Raw genomic sequence first — 19126 nt, forward strand, 5'->3', positions numbered from 1 at the left:
AGTCACTGTGTGTATCGCTTTTTTCAGGCAGAGAACGGATATATTAAATAAACTGCACTGTGTGTCTGGTGGTCACTCACTATATAATATATTATGTACTCCTGGCTCCTGCTATAACCTATAACTGGCACTGCAGTAGTGCTCCCCAGTCTCCCCCACAATTATAAGCTGTGTGAGCTGAGCAGTCAGACAGATATATATAATATTATATATAGATAATAGATGATGCAGCACACTGGCCTGAGCCTGAGCAGTGCACACAGATATGGTATGTGACTGACTGAGTCACTGTGTGTATCGCTTTTTTCAGGCAGAGAACGGATATATTAAATAAACTGCACTGTGTGTCTGGTGGTCACTCACTATATAATATATTATGTACTCCTGGCTCCTGCTATAACCTATAACTGGCACTGCAGTAGTGCTCCCCAGTCTCCCCCACAATTATAAGCTGTGTGAGCTGAGCAGTCAGACAGATATATATAATATTATATATAGATAATAGATGATGCAGCACACTGGCCTGAGCCTGAGCAGTGCACACAGATATGGTATGTGACTGAGTCACTGTGTGCTGTGTATCGCTTTTTTCAGGCAGAGAACGGATTATAAAGTAAACTGCACTGTCCTCACTAGTAAACTCTCTCCACTCAGTCTCTACACTTCTACAGTAACAGTACTCCTCCTAGTCAGCTCCAGTAAATCTCTCTCAGTCTCTTATAATCTAAATGGAGAGGACGCCAGCCACGTCCTCTCCCTATCAATCTCAATGCACGTGTGAAAATGGCGGCGACGCGCGGCTCCTTATATAGAATCCGAGTCTCGCGATAGAATCCGAGCCTCGCGAGAATCCGACAGCGTCATGATGACGTTCGGGCGCGCTCGGGTTAACCGAGCAAGGCGGGAAGATCCGAGTCGCTCGGACCCGTGAAAAAAAACATGAAGTTCTGGCGGGTTCGGATTCAGAGAAACCGAACCCGCTCATCTCTAGTGCTGCGGGGACTTTTTTTTCAAGTTTTGTGTTTTGGTTTTGGTTGTGGTTCCATGCTCATGTTTTGGATCTGGATTGGTTTTGCCAAAACCACCCTTTCGGGTCTTGGTTTTGGATCTGGATGATTTTGAGAAAAAAAACATAAAGACAGCTAAAATCACAGAATTTGGGGGTAATTTTGAGCCTACAGTATTATTAACTTCAATAACATTAATTTCCATTCATTTTTAGTCTATTCTAAACACCTCACAATATTGATTTTAGGCCAAAAAGTTGCACCGAGGTGGCTGGATGACTAAGCTAAGCGACACAAGTGTGCGGCTCAAACACCTGGCCCATCTAGGAGTGGCACTGCAGTGGCAGACAGGATGGCAGATTTAAAAATTAGGCCCCAAACAGCACATGATGCAAAGAAGAAAAAAAAGAGGTGCAATTAGGTAGCTGGATGGCTAAGCTAAGCGACACAAATGTGCGGCATAAACACCTGGCCTATCTAGGAGTGGCACTGCAGTTGCAGACAGGATGGCGCTTAAAGAAACTAGGCCCCAAACAGCACATCATGCAAAGAAGAAAAAGAGGTGCAATGAGGTAGCTGTATGACTAAGCTAAGCGACACAAGTGTGCGGCACAAACAACATGGGACGTGCTGGAATTTGCCCAGATGTAATACACGCACAATATTGGTGGCACAGGAGAGCATACCCCTAAACCACACACACACACGGCAAAGCCAGTAAAATTAATTGGGATAATAATAACCCTTTTATTTGAAGCTATTATAATAAAATATACAGCACAGGCGAGCGTACCCCTACACCACACAGAGCAAACCCTGTAAAAATTATTTGTATAACAATATAAGTAATGTATATAACCCTTTTATTTGGAGTAAATAATATACCGCACAGGACACCACCACTGGACTTATGGCAGCACAAGACACCACCACTGGACTGATGCAGCACAAGACAGCACTACTGGACTGGACTTATACGGCAGTACCCCCTGGACTTATACGGCAGTACCACTGAACATATACGGCAGTATCACTGGACTGGATATATACGCCAGTACCACTGGAATTATACAGCAGTACCACTGGACATATACGGCAGTATCCCTGGACTGGATTTATACGCCAGTACCGCTGGAATTATATACTAGTAGCACTGGAATTATACGGCAGTATCACTGGATTTATACGCCAGTACCGCTGGAGTTATACAACAGTACCACTGGACATATATGGCAGTATCACTGGACTGGATTTATACACCAGTACCGCTGGAATTATACGCCAGTACCACTGGAATTATATGGCAGTATCACTGGAATTATATGGCAGTACCACTGGAATTATACAGCAGTACCAAACGACATATACGGCAGTATCACTGGACTGGATTTATACACCAGTGCCGCTGGGATTATATCCCAGTACCACTGGAATTATATGGCAGTATCACTGGAATTATACGCCTGTACCACTGGACATATACAGCAGTATCACTGGACTGGATTTATACGCCAGTACCGCTGGAATTATACGCCAGTACCACTGGAATTATATGACAGTATCACTGGATTTATACGGCAGTATCACTGGATTTATACGGCAGTATCACTGGATTTATACGGCAGTACCGCTGGACATATACAGCAGTATCACTGGACATATACGGCTGTATCACTGGTCATATACGGCAGTACCACTGGACATATACAGCAGCACAGGGACACCACCACTGGACTGATGCAGGATAACACAGCACCACTGCAATGGACTGGACTTATAAAGCAGCACTGGACGTATGGCAGCAGAGGACACTACCACTGTGACTGAACTGATGCAGCACAAGACACTACCACTGTACTGATGCAGGACAACATAGCACCACTGCAATGGACTGGACTAATACAGCTGCACTGGACATATGGCAGCAGAGGACACCACCATTGTGACTGGACTGATGCAGCACAATACACCACCACTGAACTGATGCAGCACAAGACAGCATCACTGGACTGGACTTATACAGCAGCTCTGGACATATGGCAGCAGAGGACATCACCACTGTGAATGGACTGATGCAGCACAAGACACCACCACTGGACTGATGCAGGACACTGCGGATGGAGACACGTCCTCTCTCTACACTCTCCAATGCCAGAGTGAAAATGGCGGCGACGCGCGGCTCCTCATATGTAATCCAAACCCCGCGAGAATCCGACAGATGGATGATGACGTTTTGCCTTGTTCTGGTTTCCGAGTCAGGCGGGAAAACCCGAGCCTGACTTGAATCCGGGCTCGGGTAGTGAAGTTTGGGGTGGTTCAGTTCTCAGGGAACCGAACCCGCTCATCTCTAAAACAAACCAATCATTTCAGCCACAGTCATGTCGCTGAAATGATTGGTTTGTTAAAATGTGCATGTCCTGTTTATACAACATGAGGGTGGGAGGGCCCGAGGACAATTCCATCTTGCACCTGTTTTTTTCTTTGCATTATGTGCTCTTTGGGGTCTAGTTTTTAAAACTGCCATCCTGTCTGCCACTGCAGTGGCACTCCTAGATGGGCCAGGTGTTTGTGCCGCCCACTTGTGTCGCTTAGCTTAGTCATTCAGCTACCTCGTTGCACCTCTTTTATTTCTTTGCATTATGTGCTCTTTGGGGCCTAGTTTTTAAAACTGCCATCCTCTCTGACACTGCAGTGCCACTCCTAGATGGGCAAGGTGTTTGTGCCGCACACTTGTGTCGCTTAGCCTAGTCATCCAGCGACCTTGTTGCACCGCTTTTTTTCCTTTGCATTATGTGCTCTTTGGGCCTAGTTTTTAAAACTGCCATCCTGTCTGACACTGCAGTGCCACTCCTAGATGGGCCAGGTGCTTGTGCCGCCCACTTGGAAATGAGTGGAAATTAATGGTATTGAGGTTAATAATACCGTAGGATCAAAATTACCCACAAATTCTGTGATTTTAGCTGTTTATATGTTTTTTCAAAAACACGAGCGGGGATCCAGATCCAAAACCAAAACACAAAACCCGAAATAGGAACATGACACGTGTGTTAGATTTAAAAATTCTCCTGCAAATTCAGGGGCCTGTCTCTGTGCAGATTCCTTAAGTACTCATCATATATGCAATGTATGTTGGGGGTCATTCCGACCCGATTACAAGCTGCACTTCTTCGCAGCAGTGCGATCAGGTCGGAACTGCGCATGCGCGTCGTTGCCTGGCGATGGCTGTCGCTGGGAACGAGGAAAGTGGTCACAGCAGCGACCGCAAGAAGATTGACAGGAGGAAGGCGTGTCAGGGCATCAACTGACCGTTTTGGTCCAGAGAACGCAGGCGTGTCCAGGCGTTTTGAGGGCGGATGTCTGACGTCAAATCCGGGACCTGCATCACTGGATCAGTCGCAAATGGTAAGTAGGACTAGGGCTGGTCTTCTTTTATGTGAAACTTTTTTAGCATAGCAGGGCTGTACAAGCGTTCGCAGCCCTGCTATGCTAAAATACACTCCCCATAGGCGGCGTCAGGTTGATCGCACGAGCAGCAAAAAGTTGCTATGTGCAATCAACTCGGAATGACCCCCGTTATGCAACTGAATCCGTGCTTATTGTCTTATGATACACGTGTGTTTGATTCCACAAAATCATTCTGCAACTGTAGGAATTCATCTCTGTTCAGATTCCTCATGTACAGTACTTATTTTAATTTATGTTTTGCAATTGAATCTGTGCTATTTGCTTTGTATTACATGGGTCTGTCCCTGCTAGATTGTGAATATATTCATTGATAAATTATAACTTTTCTTGCACAAAAACTGACATATTGTAGGAACCTGTCTCTGTACAGATGGTATCCGGACTCCAGGTCGACAACAAAAAGGTCGACACACCTTATGTCGCCGTCAATTGGTCGACACACCTTAGGTCGACATGGACAAAAGGTCGACATGAACAAAGTCGCCATGGAAAAAGGTCGACATGAGTTTTTCACAATTTTTTTCTTTTTTGGAACTTTTTCATACTTAACGATCCACGTGGACTACGATTGGAACGGTAATCTGTGCCGAGCAAAGCAGAGCGGAGCGAAGGCACCATGCCCGAAGCATGGCGAGCGAAGCGAGCCATGCGAGGGGACGCGGTGCACTAATTGGGGTTCCCGGTCACTCTATGAAGAAAACGACACCAAAAAAACTTTAAAAACTCATGCCGACCTTTTTCCATATCGACCTTGTTCCTGTCGACCTTTTGTCCATGTCGATCTGTTGCCCATGTCGACCTAAGGTGTGTCGACCAATTGGTGTCGACCTAAGGTGTGTCGACCTTTTTGTTGTCGACCTGGAGTCCCAGACCCGTACAGATTCCCTATGTACTCACTACCACTACAGTTTATGTTCTGCAATTGAATTCTGCATTACAGTAAATCACAGAGCTCCATGGGTTCACTACGGCTGGCCGGCGGTCGGGCTCCCGGCGACCAGCATCCCGGCGCCGGGAGCCCGACCGCCAGCTTACCGACAGCTTGGCGAGCGCAAATGAGCCCCTTGCGGGCTCGCTGCGCTCGCCACGCTACGGGCACGGTGGCGCGCTACACGCGCCACACTATTTTATTCTCCCTCTATGGGGGTCGTGGACCCCCACGAGGGAAAATAATTGTCGGTATTCCGGCTGTCGGGCTCCCGGCGCCGGTATACTGAGCGCCGGGAGCCCGACCGCCGGCAAACAGAAGACCACCCGAGCTCCATCACTGTCGGATTATGGATATATTCACTTTTTATCTATAACATAACATAAAAACAGATATATTAATCAGAATTCACAGGTACTTGGGGGGTAATTCAGACCTGATCGCTAGGCTGCTTTTTCTCACAGCCTGTGATCAGGTCCGAACTGCACATGCATATGCACCGCAATGCGCAGGCGTGACAGACTGCAGCAGGGCCGCAACTAGGGGGGGTGGGGACTAAGGGGACATTCGTCCGGGTGCAGGATTCGAGGGGGCGCCAAAGAGTTACAGAGGAGCAGGGTTTGTTTTTGTTCTTTTACTGGCAGTGCTGTGCTGCTCCAGTGAGACAGCAGACAGCTCCCAGGGCAGTGTCTCTGACCCACCTGTTTGCCCGCAGCTGGCTCCGACGCTGTGCGGGTGAGCTCCTATGCTGGCTACTGTTTTAAACTCTCTTTTTTGCCATGCAGTGCTGCAACTAGCGTGCAGTGCACCATGCAAGCTATAGAAGCGAGCTGTTGGTGTTGTGTTTAGCAGTGTCAGCAGTATCAAACTCCGCCTTGCCTCCCAGATGGGGGAATTTGGTGTAGTTTATAGGGGGATGTAGTATAGTGATGTAGTGTACCATCAGGGCCGGCCCGACGCATACGCGGGCTACACAGCTGCGTTGAGCACCAGGCAGTAGAAGGCGCTGCTGCAGACAGTGAGTCACAGTGACTCACTCTCTACAGCAGCAGTGGACAGCAAATGGCTTGATCCGCTCCCTGCCACCGCTGCCCGGCGCGCACTGGCGTCTCCGGCAGCAGTGACTATCTTAAATTCGGCATCGGCTGTGAGCCAATCAGAGCTCGCAGACCGGCAGCTGAGACTCCTGATTGGCTGCCGGACCGTGAGCTCTGATTGGCCTACGGGTCGGCGGCGAATTGAAGATAGACACCTCCGCTGGAGACGGAGGGGTAGGAGAGGCTCACGCTGCGCTCTCCTCCCGTCACAGAAGCAGTGAGGAGCACAGGGGGGGAGGCACTGTGGGGGCATGTGTATCAGCACTGGGGGCATATCTGGCACTGTAGGAGGCACTGTGGGGGCATGTATAGCAGCACTGGGGGCATATCTGGCACTGGGGGCATGTGTAGCAGCACTGGGGGCATATCTGGCACTGTGGGAGGCACTGTGGGGGCATGTGTAGCAGCACTGGGGGCATATCTGGCACTGTGGAGGCATGTGTAGCAGCACTGGGGGCATATCTGGCACTGTGGGGGCATGTGTATCAGCACTGGGGGCATATCTGGCACTGTAGGAGGCACTGTGGGGGTATGTAGAGCAGCACTGGGGGCATATCTGGCGCTGTGGTAGGCACTGTGGGGGCATGTGAGCAGCACTGGGGCATATCTGGCACTGTGGGGGCATGTGTAGCAGCACTGGGGGCATATCTGGCACTCAGGGACGTGCAGTCAGGGGAGGCAGGGGAGGCAGTGCCTCCCCTGTCATCAATGATTAAAATAATACAAAAAGATACATATGACACATATTCTGTGTCATATGTATCTTCTTTATATTATTCTAAACATTTTAGATTATTAAACTAGGTTGGGAGGCACTGATAGCTAGTGCCTCCCACTGACAGTGGGAACGGGGACAGATCGGTGGGCGGGGCTTAGCACTGGGCTGTAAAAGCCCATTCAAAAAAAAACTAAAAGCGGCACTTCAACAAGTGCCTCGCTGACAGGGAAAGCACGCCCCTGCCAGCGAGGCACATGTGATTGTACAGCGGATCCTTTGCTGTATCCGCTGGTCCAATCGCACAGCGGCACAAGGAAGGGACTCTGAGCTCTCCCTTCCGCCACTGAGCACCGGCACCCGGAGACAGCATCCGCCTCCTCGCCTCTCCCGAAGCTTCACCCACCTACTGATCCTGCAGGCAGCAGCGCCGCGGTAGTGCTCAGCAGAGCAAAAGCGGACATGAGGCGAGCTACAGGCACCAGCCACATATACTCAGGCGCGGGGCCGCTATAAAGGGGGGGCTACGGGTAGAGAGATGGGGGCCCTGCTGCTGGCTCCTACTGCTAATTCCTGTGCCGGGCCGGACACTGTCATGGTGATGGAGGAGGAGGAGGGCACAGCGGAGCAGCGTCTGGGAGATCACACTGATCACGCTAACGCTCGGCTCTCCCCTGTACCCTGGGTCCCTGCTTCACTCCTCCAACTCATGACTCCACTGACCCTGCTCCCTACCACAACTTAAGCTAGTCGCTCTCTTCCGCGGCGGAAGTTCACTACGGTGCGTTGCGTGGCGAGCGCAGCGAGCCCGCAAGGGGCTCATTTGCGCTCGCCACACAGTCGGTAAGCCGGTGGTCGAGCTCCCGGCGCCGGTATGCCCTTGCCACGCTACGGGCACGGTGGCACGCTACGCGCGCCACACTATTTTATTCTCCCTCCAGGGGAGGGCGTGGACCCCCACGAGGGAGAATAAGTGTCGGTATGCCGGCTGTCGGTATGCCGGCTGTCGGGCTCCCGGCGCCGGTATGCTGGTCGCCGGGAGCCCGAACGCCAGCATACTGAAGACCACCCCGCGGCGGTAGCTAAGGGACAGGAGGAAGTGAGCCTTATGGGAGAACGACTGCAATGTGCTGCTTCAGGGCTGACTGTATGCTGGGTCCCTTGCAGCTCCTTCCAATGCTTGCCCTCAGGTAGAAGAAAGGTAAGAATGATAAGTGATATAGGGCGGGATGTACTAAAGTGAAAATGCGGTACCGCATTCTCATATGTACTAACCCCCGTCTGCTGCCTTTTCGCGGCTAAGGGTATCGCCATCAAAAGATGGCGATACCCTATAGAAGCCTATGGGCTTCTTACCGCCGCTGAGCCGTGGAACAGGGGGTCTGTGACTATGGGAGCGTCAGAGCAGCGGGGGTTGCGAGGCCGGGTGTCGCCGTCAGCAGGATGAGTGGGGCGCGGGCACAGCTGCCGAGTCCTCCCACTCTCCCCGCCCCAGTATCTGTCATCTGCCGGTCTCATGCTTACCTTGTCTGCTGCCCTCATCTGTGCCATCTCCTGACCCCGCCGGGCACCCTCTCCCCTCTGCTATATTGCTATTAACGCTGCCCGGCTGCAGGGATGAGGCGCCTGGGACAGCCGGAGACTCCAGGGAGGTGACGGAGATCCCCCGCATACCCCCTCACAGGTATTGCGGGGGGCCTCCATCACCACATTGCGATGTTAATTGCACATGTTAGTACATATGCGATCAACATCACTGCGGTAGGTGGCGAGGGGCAGCGATGTATTTTAATACATCCCGCCCATAGGGAGTTTCCACCCAATGTTATTCTTCAGTATTCTTGAGAATAAATTCTGGTGGCGTTTAGCGGTCTCACTATCTCTCCCTATACTAGCTACCTTTTGCTGGCACCCTGCACCGCTGAGAAGTCTCACTGTCTCCTTTCAATAATCTAAAAATGCTATAAACATTTATATGAAATTTTTTCATTATTTTTAATTTTGTACAGCACCACACACACTTTACTATACAGTGCAAATAGCTAAATAACCGGGTTGGGGCTGATATGCCGGTTGTCAGAATACCAACCGCGGTATCCTGATGGTTAGAAGTCCAACAGGGGGCGAGTAAGTATGAAAACCCTCACTCCCTTCCTGTAGCCTAAACCCAACCCTTCCCCCAGCAGCCTAGCCCGGGGGTGCCTAAACCTAGCCTCCCCTTTCCGCAGTCTTACCCTAATCCTCCCTGGGAGTGCCTAAACCTATCCAATCCCTTCCTGCAGCATAAATCTAACCACACTCCCCACGGCCTAACCCTCACCCCACAGACTAAACCTAACCTGACCCTCTTCCCGTGCGGATTACCTCTGCGGCAGCCCGGCAATGATTCGTTCGGTATCCTAGCTATCGGGATTCTGGCGCCAGGCTTGTGATCCTAGTCGGGATGCTGGTGCTGGCATTCCGAGCAGTGTCTGGATTCTGGCGGCGGTAGGGGTCATCGTCAGGATTCGGAGGACATTATGGCTGTAGTGCCTCACCAGCCACTGACCTCACCGCACACCACTGCTGGCACTGTGGGGGCATGTGTAGCAGCACTGGGGGCATATATGGCACTGTGGGGATATGTGTATCTGCACTGGGGGCATATCTGGCACTGTGGGGGCATGTGTATCTGCACTGGGGGCATATCTGGCACTGTGGGAGGATGTGTATCTGCACTGGCAGCATATCTGGCACTGTGGGGGCATGTGTATCTGCACTGGGGGCATATCTGGCACTGTGGGGGAATGTGTAGCAGCACTGGGGGCATATCTGGCACTGTGGGGGCATGTGTAGCAGCACTGGGGGCATATCTGGCACTGTGGGGGCATGCGTATCAGCACTGGGGGCATATCTGGCACTGTGGGAGGATGTGTATCTGCACTGGCAGCATATCTGGCACTGTGTGGGCATGTGTATCTGCACTGGGGGCATACCTGGCACTGTGGGGATATGTGTATCTGCACTGGGGGCATACCTGGCACTGTGGGGATATATGTATCTGCACTGGGAGCATATCTGGCACTGTGGAGATATGTGTATCTGCACTGGGGGCATACCTGGCACTGTGGTGATATGTGTATCTGCACTGTGGGGATATTGTATCTGCACTGGGGGCATATGTGGCCATGTGGGAGGATGTGTATCTGCACTGGCGGCATATCTGGCACTGTTGGGATATGTGTATCTGCACTGGTGGCATATCTGGCACTGTGGGGATATATGTATCTGCACTGGGAGCATATCTGGCACTGTGGAGATATGTGTATCTGCACTGGGGGCATATCTGGCACTGTGGGGGCATGTGTATCTGCACTGGGGGCATATCTGGCACTGTGGGGATATATGTATCTGCACTGGGGGCATATTTGGCACTGTGGGGATATATGTATCTGCACTGGGGGCATATTTGGCACTGTGGAGATATGTGTATCAGCACTGGGGGCATATCTGGCACTGTGGGGATATGTGTATCAGCACTGGGGGCATATCTGGCACTGTGGGGATATGTGTATCTGCACTGGGGGCAAATCTGGCACTGTGGGGATATGTGTATCTGCACTGGGGGCATATCTGGCACTGTGGGGATATATGTATCTACACTGGGAGCATATCTGGCACTGTGGGGATATGTGTATCTGCATTGGGGGCATATCTGGCACTGTGGGGATATGTGTATCTGCACTGGTGGCATATCTGGCACTGTGGGGATATGTGTATCTGCACTGGGGGCATATCTGGCACTGTGGAGATATGTGTATCAGCACTGGGGGCATATCTGGCACTGTGGGGATATGTGTATCTGCACTGGGGGCATATCTGGCACTGTGGGGATATGTGTATCTGCACTGGGGGCATATCTGGCACTGTAGGAGGATGTGTATCTGCACTGGGGGCATATCTGGCACTGTAGGAGGATGTGTATCTGCACTGGCGGCATATCTGGCACTGTGGGGGCATGTGTATCTGCACTGGGGGCATATCTGGCACTGTGGGGATATGTGTATCTGCACTGGGGGCATATCTGGCACTGTGGGGGCATGTGTATCTGCACTGGGGGCATATCTGGCACTGTGGGGATATGTGTATCTGCACTGGGGGCATATCTGGCACTGTGGGGATATATGTATCTGCACTGGGAGCATATCTGGCACTGTGGGGATATGTGTATCTGCATTGGGAGCATATCTGGCACTGTGGGGACACGTGTATCTGCATTGGGGGCATATATGGCACTGTGGGGATATGTGTATCTGCACTGGTGGCATATCTGGCACTGTGGGGATATGTGTATCTGCACTGGGGGCATATCTGGCACTGTGGGGATATATATATATCTGCACTGGGAGCATATCTGGCACTGTGGGGATATGTGTATCTGCATTGGGGGCATATCTGGCACTGTGGGGATATGTGTATCTGCACTGGTGGCATATCTGGCACTATGGGGGCATGTGTATCTGCACTGGGGGCATATCTGGCACTGTGGGGATATGTGTATCTGCACTGGGGGCATATCTGGCACTGTGGGGATATATGTATCTGCACTGGGAGCATATCTGGCACTGTGGGGACATGTGTATCTGCATTGGGGGCATATCTGGCACTGTGGGGATATGTGTATCTGCACTGGTGGCATATCTGGCACTGTGGGGATATGTGTATCTGCACTGGGGGCATATCTGGCACTGTGGGGATATATGTATCTGCACTGGGAGCATATCTGGCACTGTGGGGATATGTGTATCTGCATTGGGGGCATATCTGGCACTGTGGGGATATGTGTATCTGCACTGGTGGCATATCTGGCACTATGGGGGCATGTGTATCTGCACTGGGGGCATATCTGGCACTGTGGGGATATGTGTATCTGCACTGGGGGCATATCTGGCACTGTGGGGATATATGTATCCTCACTGGGAGCATATCTGGCACTGTGTGGACATGTGTATCTGGCACTGGGGACATCAGTCATCCACTATCTCAATGTCACCCTGCCTCAGTCACCCATTATCTCCCTGTCACCCCTGTTCTCAGTCACCCACCATCTTCCTCTCACCCCTGCCTCACCAGTAACCTATTATCTCTCTGTCACCCACTATCACCCTGTACTATGGGTAGTACAATTGTGTAGCCACACCCCTTTCTTGTAAGACCGTGTGGTCTTATTCCATCAAGGGGCGCCAAAATAGATTTTTGCTTACTAAAAAAAAATAGGATTTTGATAACCTACTGGTAAATCCTTTTCTCCTAGTCCGTAGAGGATGCTGGGGACAACATCATGGGGTATAGACGGGATCCGCAGAAGACATGGGCATTCTAAAGACTTTTCATTGGGTGTGAACTGGCTCCTCCCTCTATGCCCTTCCTCCAGACCTCAGTTGTAGGAACTGTGCCCAGGGAGACTGACATTTCGAGGAAAAGATTTACTTAAATTAGTGGTGAGATATCTACCAACTCACACCCTCAACCATGCTGCACACATGGCATTCAACATAACACACGCCAACAGGCATGAATCAATTGCAGCAACATGCTGAAACCAAGATAACACAACTTGTGTAACTGTAATAACTAAACAGTAGGTAAAGTACGCACTGGGATGGGCGCCCAGCATCCTCTACGGACTAGCAGAAAAGGATTTACCGGTAGGTTATCAAAATCCTATTTTCTCATACGTCCTAGAGGATGCTGGGGATGACATCAAGACCATGGGGTCTATACCAAAGCTCCAGTATGGGCGGGAGAGTGCGGATGACCCTGCAGCACCGATTGACCAAACTTTAGGTCCTCATCGGCCAAGGTGTCAAACTTGTAGATCTTAGCAAATGTGTTTGACCCTGACCAAGTAGCTGCTCGGCAAAGTTGTAATGCCGAGACCCCCCGGGCAGCCGCCCAGGATGAGCCCACCTTCCTAGTGGAGTGGGCCTTTACCGATGTCGATAACGGCAATCCAGCCGTAGTATGAGCTTGCTGAATCATATTTCTAATCGAACATGCAATAGTCTGCTTGGAAGCAGGACAGCCAATCTTGTTGTGATCATACAGGACAAACAGAGCCTCTGTTTTCAGTATACGAGCTGTTCTAGCAGCATGGATTTTCAAAGCTCTAACCACATCTAGAGACTTTGACTCAGCGAACGTGTCAGTAGCAACTGGCACCACAATAGGTTGGTTTATGTGGAAAGAGGAAACCACCTTTGGAAGAAAATGTTGACGAGTTCTCAACTCTGCCCTATCTTCATGGAAGATCAGGTAAGGGCTCCTGTGGGACAAGGCCCCCAATTCAGACATCCGCCTTGCGGATGCCAATGCCAAAAGCATCACCACTTTCCAAGTGAGAAACTTCAACTCTATTTCTTGTAGAGGCTCAAACCAACCCGATTGAAGGATCTGCAATACCACATTAAGGTCCTATGGTGCCACTGGAGGCACAAATGGAGGCTGGATGTGCAGAACCCCTTTCACGAACGCCTGAACTTCTGGAAAGGAGGCCAATTGTTTTTGAAAGAAAACTGATAAGTCCGAATCTGGACCTTGATTGACCCCAATCTAAGGCCCGCATCCACACCAGCCTGCAGAAAATGGAGAAAACGTCCCAACTGAAACTCTTCCGTAGGAGAATTCTTGGATTCACACCAAGACACATATTTTCTCCAGATACGATGGTAATGTTTAGACGTTACTCCTTTCCTGGCCTGAATAAGAGTGGGGATGACTTCCTTGGGAATACCCTTTCGGGCTAGGATCCGACGCTCAACAGCCATGCCGTTAAATGTAGCCACGGTAAGTCTTGATACACACACGGCCCCTGCTGTAGTAGGTCCTCTCGAGGAGGAAGAGGCAGACGATCTTCTATGAGCAACTCCTGAAGATCTGGATACCAAGCCATCCTTGGGCAGTCTGGGGCAATGAAGATTGCTTAAACTCTTGTTCTTCTTATTGTTTTGAGAACTTTTGGAATCAGTGGAAGTGGAGGGAAAACATATACCGACAGAAACACCCACTGGGTCACCAGTGCATCCACTGCTATTGCTTGAGGGTCTCTCGACCTGGAACAATATCTCTGAAGCTTCTTGTTTAGACGAGATGCCATCATGTCTACTTGAGGAACTCCCCAAAGACTTGTCACCTCTGCGAAGACTTCTTGGTGTAGGCCCCACTCTCCTGGATGGAGATCGTGTCTGCTGAGGAAGTCTTCTTCCCAGTTGTCCACTCCCGAAATGAAAATTGCTGACAGAGCTCTAACATGTCTTTCTGCCCAGAGGAGAATCCTTGTCACCTCTGCCATTGCCGCTCTGCTTTTCGTTCCGCCTTGCCTGTTTATGTACGCGACTGCTGTTACATTGTCCGACTGGATCTGCACAGGATCTTGAAGAAGATGTACCGCTTGTAGAAGGCCGTTGTAAATGGCTTTCAATTCCAGAACATTTATGTGAAGGCAGGTTTCCTGACTTGACCATTTTCCTTGGAAGCTTTCCCCTTGTGTGACTGCTCTCCAGCCTCGGAGATTTGCATCCGTGGTTATTAGGACCCAGTCATGAATCCCAAACCTGCGTCCCTCTAGTAGGTGAGAACTGTGTAGACACCACAGGAGCGAAATCCTGGTTTGGGGGACAGGATTATTTTCCGGTGTATGTGTAGGTGGGACCCAGACCACTTGTCCAACAGGTCCCACTGGAATACTCTGGCATGAAATCGGCCAAACTGTATGGCCTCGTAGGCCGCTACCATTTTGCCCAACAACCGAATGCATTGATGGATCGATACACTTGTTGGTTTCAATATTTGTTTGACCATTTTCTGGATTTCCAGAGCCTTTTCCACTGGAAGAAATACTTTCCGTACTTCTGTGTCCAGAATCATCCCTAAAAAGGACAATCTTGTCGTCGGTTCCAACTGCGACTTTGGAAAATTCATGATCCAACCGTGTTGTTGGAGTATTGACAGGGAGAGTGCGATGTTCTACACCAACTGTTCCCTGGATCTCGCTTTTATCAGGAGATCGTCCAGATAAGGAATTATATTGACTCCTTTTTAACGAAGGAGGGCCATCATCTCCGCCATCACCTTGGTGAATACCCTCGGTGTCTTGGAGAGTCCGAACGGCAACGTCTGAAACTGGTAATGGCAATCCTGTACTGCGAATCTCAGATAAGCCTGGTGAGGAGGATAAATGGGAACATGCAAGTAAGCATCTTTTATGTCTACTGACACCCTGAAGTCCCTCTCTTCCAGACTGGAAATCACTACCCTCAGGGATTCCATCTTGAACCTGAACCTTTTCAGGTAGAGATTCAGATTTTTCAGGTTTAAAATCGGTCTGACCGAGCCGTCCGGCTTCGGAACTACGAAGAGACTTGAATAAAAAACCTTCTCCTTACTGTGCCAAGGGTACCAGGACAATGACCTGATCCTGACATAATTTTTGAATTGCCGTTGTTACTGCCTCTCTTCCCGGAAGAGAAGCTGGCAAGGTCGATTTGAAAAATCGGTATGGGGGGACGTCTTGAAACTCTAGTTTGTACCCATGGGACACTATTTGTAAGACCCATTGGTCCAGGCCAGATTGAATCCAGATTTGGCTGAAAAGTTTTAGACGTGCTCCTACCCGAGCGGACTCCCGCAAGGGAGCCCCAACGTTATGCTGCAGATTTGGCAGAAGCAGGAGTGGAATTCTGCTCCTGCGATTCGGGAGACGCTGCGGATTTCTTTCCTTTTCCCCTTCCCCTACCTGCAAAAAAAGGGGAGACCTTTGGCCTTTTTGTATTTGTTGGGCCGATAGGACTGTATGCGAGAGTGATGTGTCTTTTTCGCCGGTGTAGGAGCATAAGGCAAGAATGTCGACTTACCTGCGGTAGCCGCCGAGACAAACGCATCCAGCCCATCACCAAACAAGGCCTCACCTTTATACGGGAGAGCCTCCATATTTCTTTTGGAATCTGCATCAGCATTCCACTGGCGAATCCACAACACCCTCCGAGCTGATACTGCCATGGTAGCGGTTCTTGATCCCAAGAAACCAATATATTTCATGGATTCTAGTACGTACGCAGCAGCGTCTTTGATATGACCTAACGTTAGGAGTATCTCGTCTCCATCTATTGTGTCAATGTCTAATGACAAGTTTTCTGACCACTTTTCAATAGCACCACTCACCCACTCACAGACAATGGTAGGCCTGAGTAGTGTCCCATTGGCCACATCAATAAATCACCTCACTCACTTGCGGTCTGTCGGCTCCTTAAGTGAAGCCATTCCAGGCGCAGGAGAAACACCTTTTCTCTTTTATGACACGGCCCTGTCTAAAATGCGGGGTGACTCCCACCTTTTTTGGAAAAAGGTAAGCTGCCTGATATCCTTTTGGGAATCCTTTTCAGGTTAAATCAGACCTGAGGTGGAGGGAAAATTACATTACTTCTTTACTAAAGTAAACCCTCTCCTTGTGGTAAAAGAGGGGGCTTCGTAACTTCTAACACCTCCTTTATAACTAAAACATGTTTTGAATGCTTTTTTTCTAACTTAGGACCTATTCCTCTGGAATCACTAGTGTTGACACAGGAATCAGAGTCCGTGTCGGTATCAGTTTGTACAACTTGTGCAAATTTGTATGTGACCCAGAAAGGTCCCTGTGGATGAAAGGCAGAACTATTAAAACATCACATCTTCAACAGATTATTTTCATTTTCTGTATGAGATTCAGTCCAACCTCTTACTGATATGATTCACACTATCATGTAACCTTTCACCCAGTCAGGCTCTTGGTGTCATATTACACCTCTGTGTCCCTAACATGTCTCCACAGAGTTCCCTGCCACAGACATGTCACACACGTGCAGAACCACACCACAGACACTACGGGATTTATAGGGGTCAGACCAACAGTAAAATCTGTCAGAGGGACACAGATAGGATTTTGCCAGTTCACAACCCAGCGCCAGTAACACAATGTCTGTGAACACAAAATGCCCACTGACATTCAGCGCTTTTATAATGTTAATCACACAATTATATAGCACCAAATTCACTGTGGCCCCCCCTGTTTTGCACCCTGATACTTGTTCAGTAGTGGAGGAGGACCAGTGTTGTCTCTGCAGCCTGAGGAGAGAGAGAAAATGGCGCTGAGCAGTGTGCTGGCTGACTGAGGAGGAAGCTCCACTCTTCAATGGTGTTTCTCCTCAGCTTTTATGAGGTAATTTTTTTATACTGGCGGGGGTAGGACTGTGCCTCAGCAACTTATGCCCCTTATTTATGCCAGTTTCCATAGGTTTCATGCTGCCCAGGGCGCCCCCCCGCGCCCTGCACTCTGCAGTGCCTGTGTATGTGTGGGCAACATGGCGCGCTACACTCCCTGCCAGCTGCGCGGTACCTTTAGCCGTCACTTTCTTGATTGAAGATCTGTCTTCTAACACTCACCTGTCTTCTGACTTCTGGCTCTGTGAGGGGGGTGACGGCGTGCTTTGGGAGTGTGCATCTAGGCACTGCTAGCGTTCAGTTCCCTTCAGGAGCTAATGGTGTCCTGTCAGCCAGAAGCAGAGCAATGAAACTCTTTAGGAAGTTGGTTCCTACTTCTGCCCCCTCAGTCCCACGAAGCAGGGAGTCTGATGCCAGCAGATCTCCCTGAAAATAAAAAACCTAACATAAGTCTTTTCAGAGAAACTTAGTAGAGCTCCTCAGAGTGCATCCAGTCAGCCTGGGCACATTTCTAAAACTGAGGTCTGGAGGAGGGGCATAGAGGGAGGAGCCAGTTCACACCCAATGAAAAGTCTTTAGAGTGCCCATGTCTGCTGCGGATCCCGTCTATACCCCATGGTCTTGATGTCGTCCCCAGCATCCTCTAGGACATATGAGAAATAAGCTTGGGCCGGCCCTGTGTACCATATAAGGTATGTAGTGTAGTAATGTATTGCAGTATATACAGGCATGTAGTGCAATGATGGGGTGTAGCATTATGGGGATGTAGTGTAGTGATCTAGTGTAGGATATAGGGTATGTAGTGCAGTGTCTAGGGACATGTAGTGTAGTGATGTAGTTCAACGTGTAGGGGATGTACTGTAGTATAGTGATGTAGTTCAGTGGTTAGGGGAATGTAGTGCAGTTATGAAGTGTTATGAATGATATAGGGTAGTGATGGCAAACCTTGACACTCCAGCTTTTGTTGAATCCCAGCATGCCCTGCATCAGTTTTAGCAAGGCCAAATAGCAAAACTGTAGCATGGCATGCTGGGATATGTAGTTCAACAACAGCTGGAGTGTCAAGGTTAGCCATCACTGATATAGGGCCAAATTCAAGGTTGATTGCAAAAGCAAAATGTTTCTCTAATGGGCAAAACCATGTACACTGAAGATGGAGCAGATGTAACATGCGCAGAGAGAGTTAGATTTGGGTGGGGTGTGTTCAAACTGAAAACTTTAATTGCAGTGTAAAAATAAAGCAGCCAGTATTTACCCTGCACAGAAATATAACCCACCCAAATCTAACTTTCTCTGCACATGTTACATCTGCCCCACCTGCAGTGCACATGGTTTTGCCCATTAGAGGAAGATTTTACTTTTGCAATCATCCTTGAATTAGGCCCATAGTGCAGTGATATAGTGCTATGTATAGGGACACACAGAGGGGCAGGGCATGTGACGCTTAGGGCATTTGGGGCACATGGGGGGCTATTGTCCAATAGTATCCCCTTTTAAAAAAAAAATGATAATCTGATTATTGTAGTCTAACAGGTAATTTTTATTATTATTTTGTATTATTATTATTTTGTTTTTTTTCACGGGGGGGGGGGGGGGGGAGGTGGGCCAAATACTGCCTTGCCCCTGGTGACAAAAATCCTAGTTTTGGCCCTGACCGCAGCAACGGGGATCGGTGCATAGC

This window comes from Pseudophryne corroboree, chromosome 2 (genome assembly GCF_028390025.1).
Source record: "Pseudophryne corroboree isolate aPseCor3 chromosome 2, aPseCor3.hap2, whole genome shotgun sequence".
Classification (NCBI taxonomy): domain Eukaryota; kingdom Metazoa; phylum Chordata; class Amphibia; order Anura; family Myobatrachidae; genus Pseudophryne; species Pseudophryne corroboree.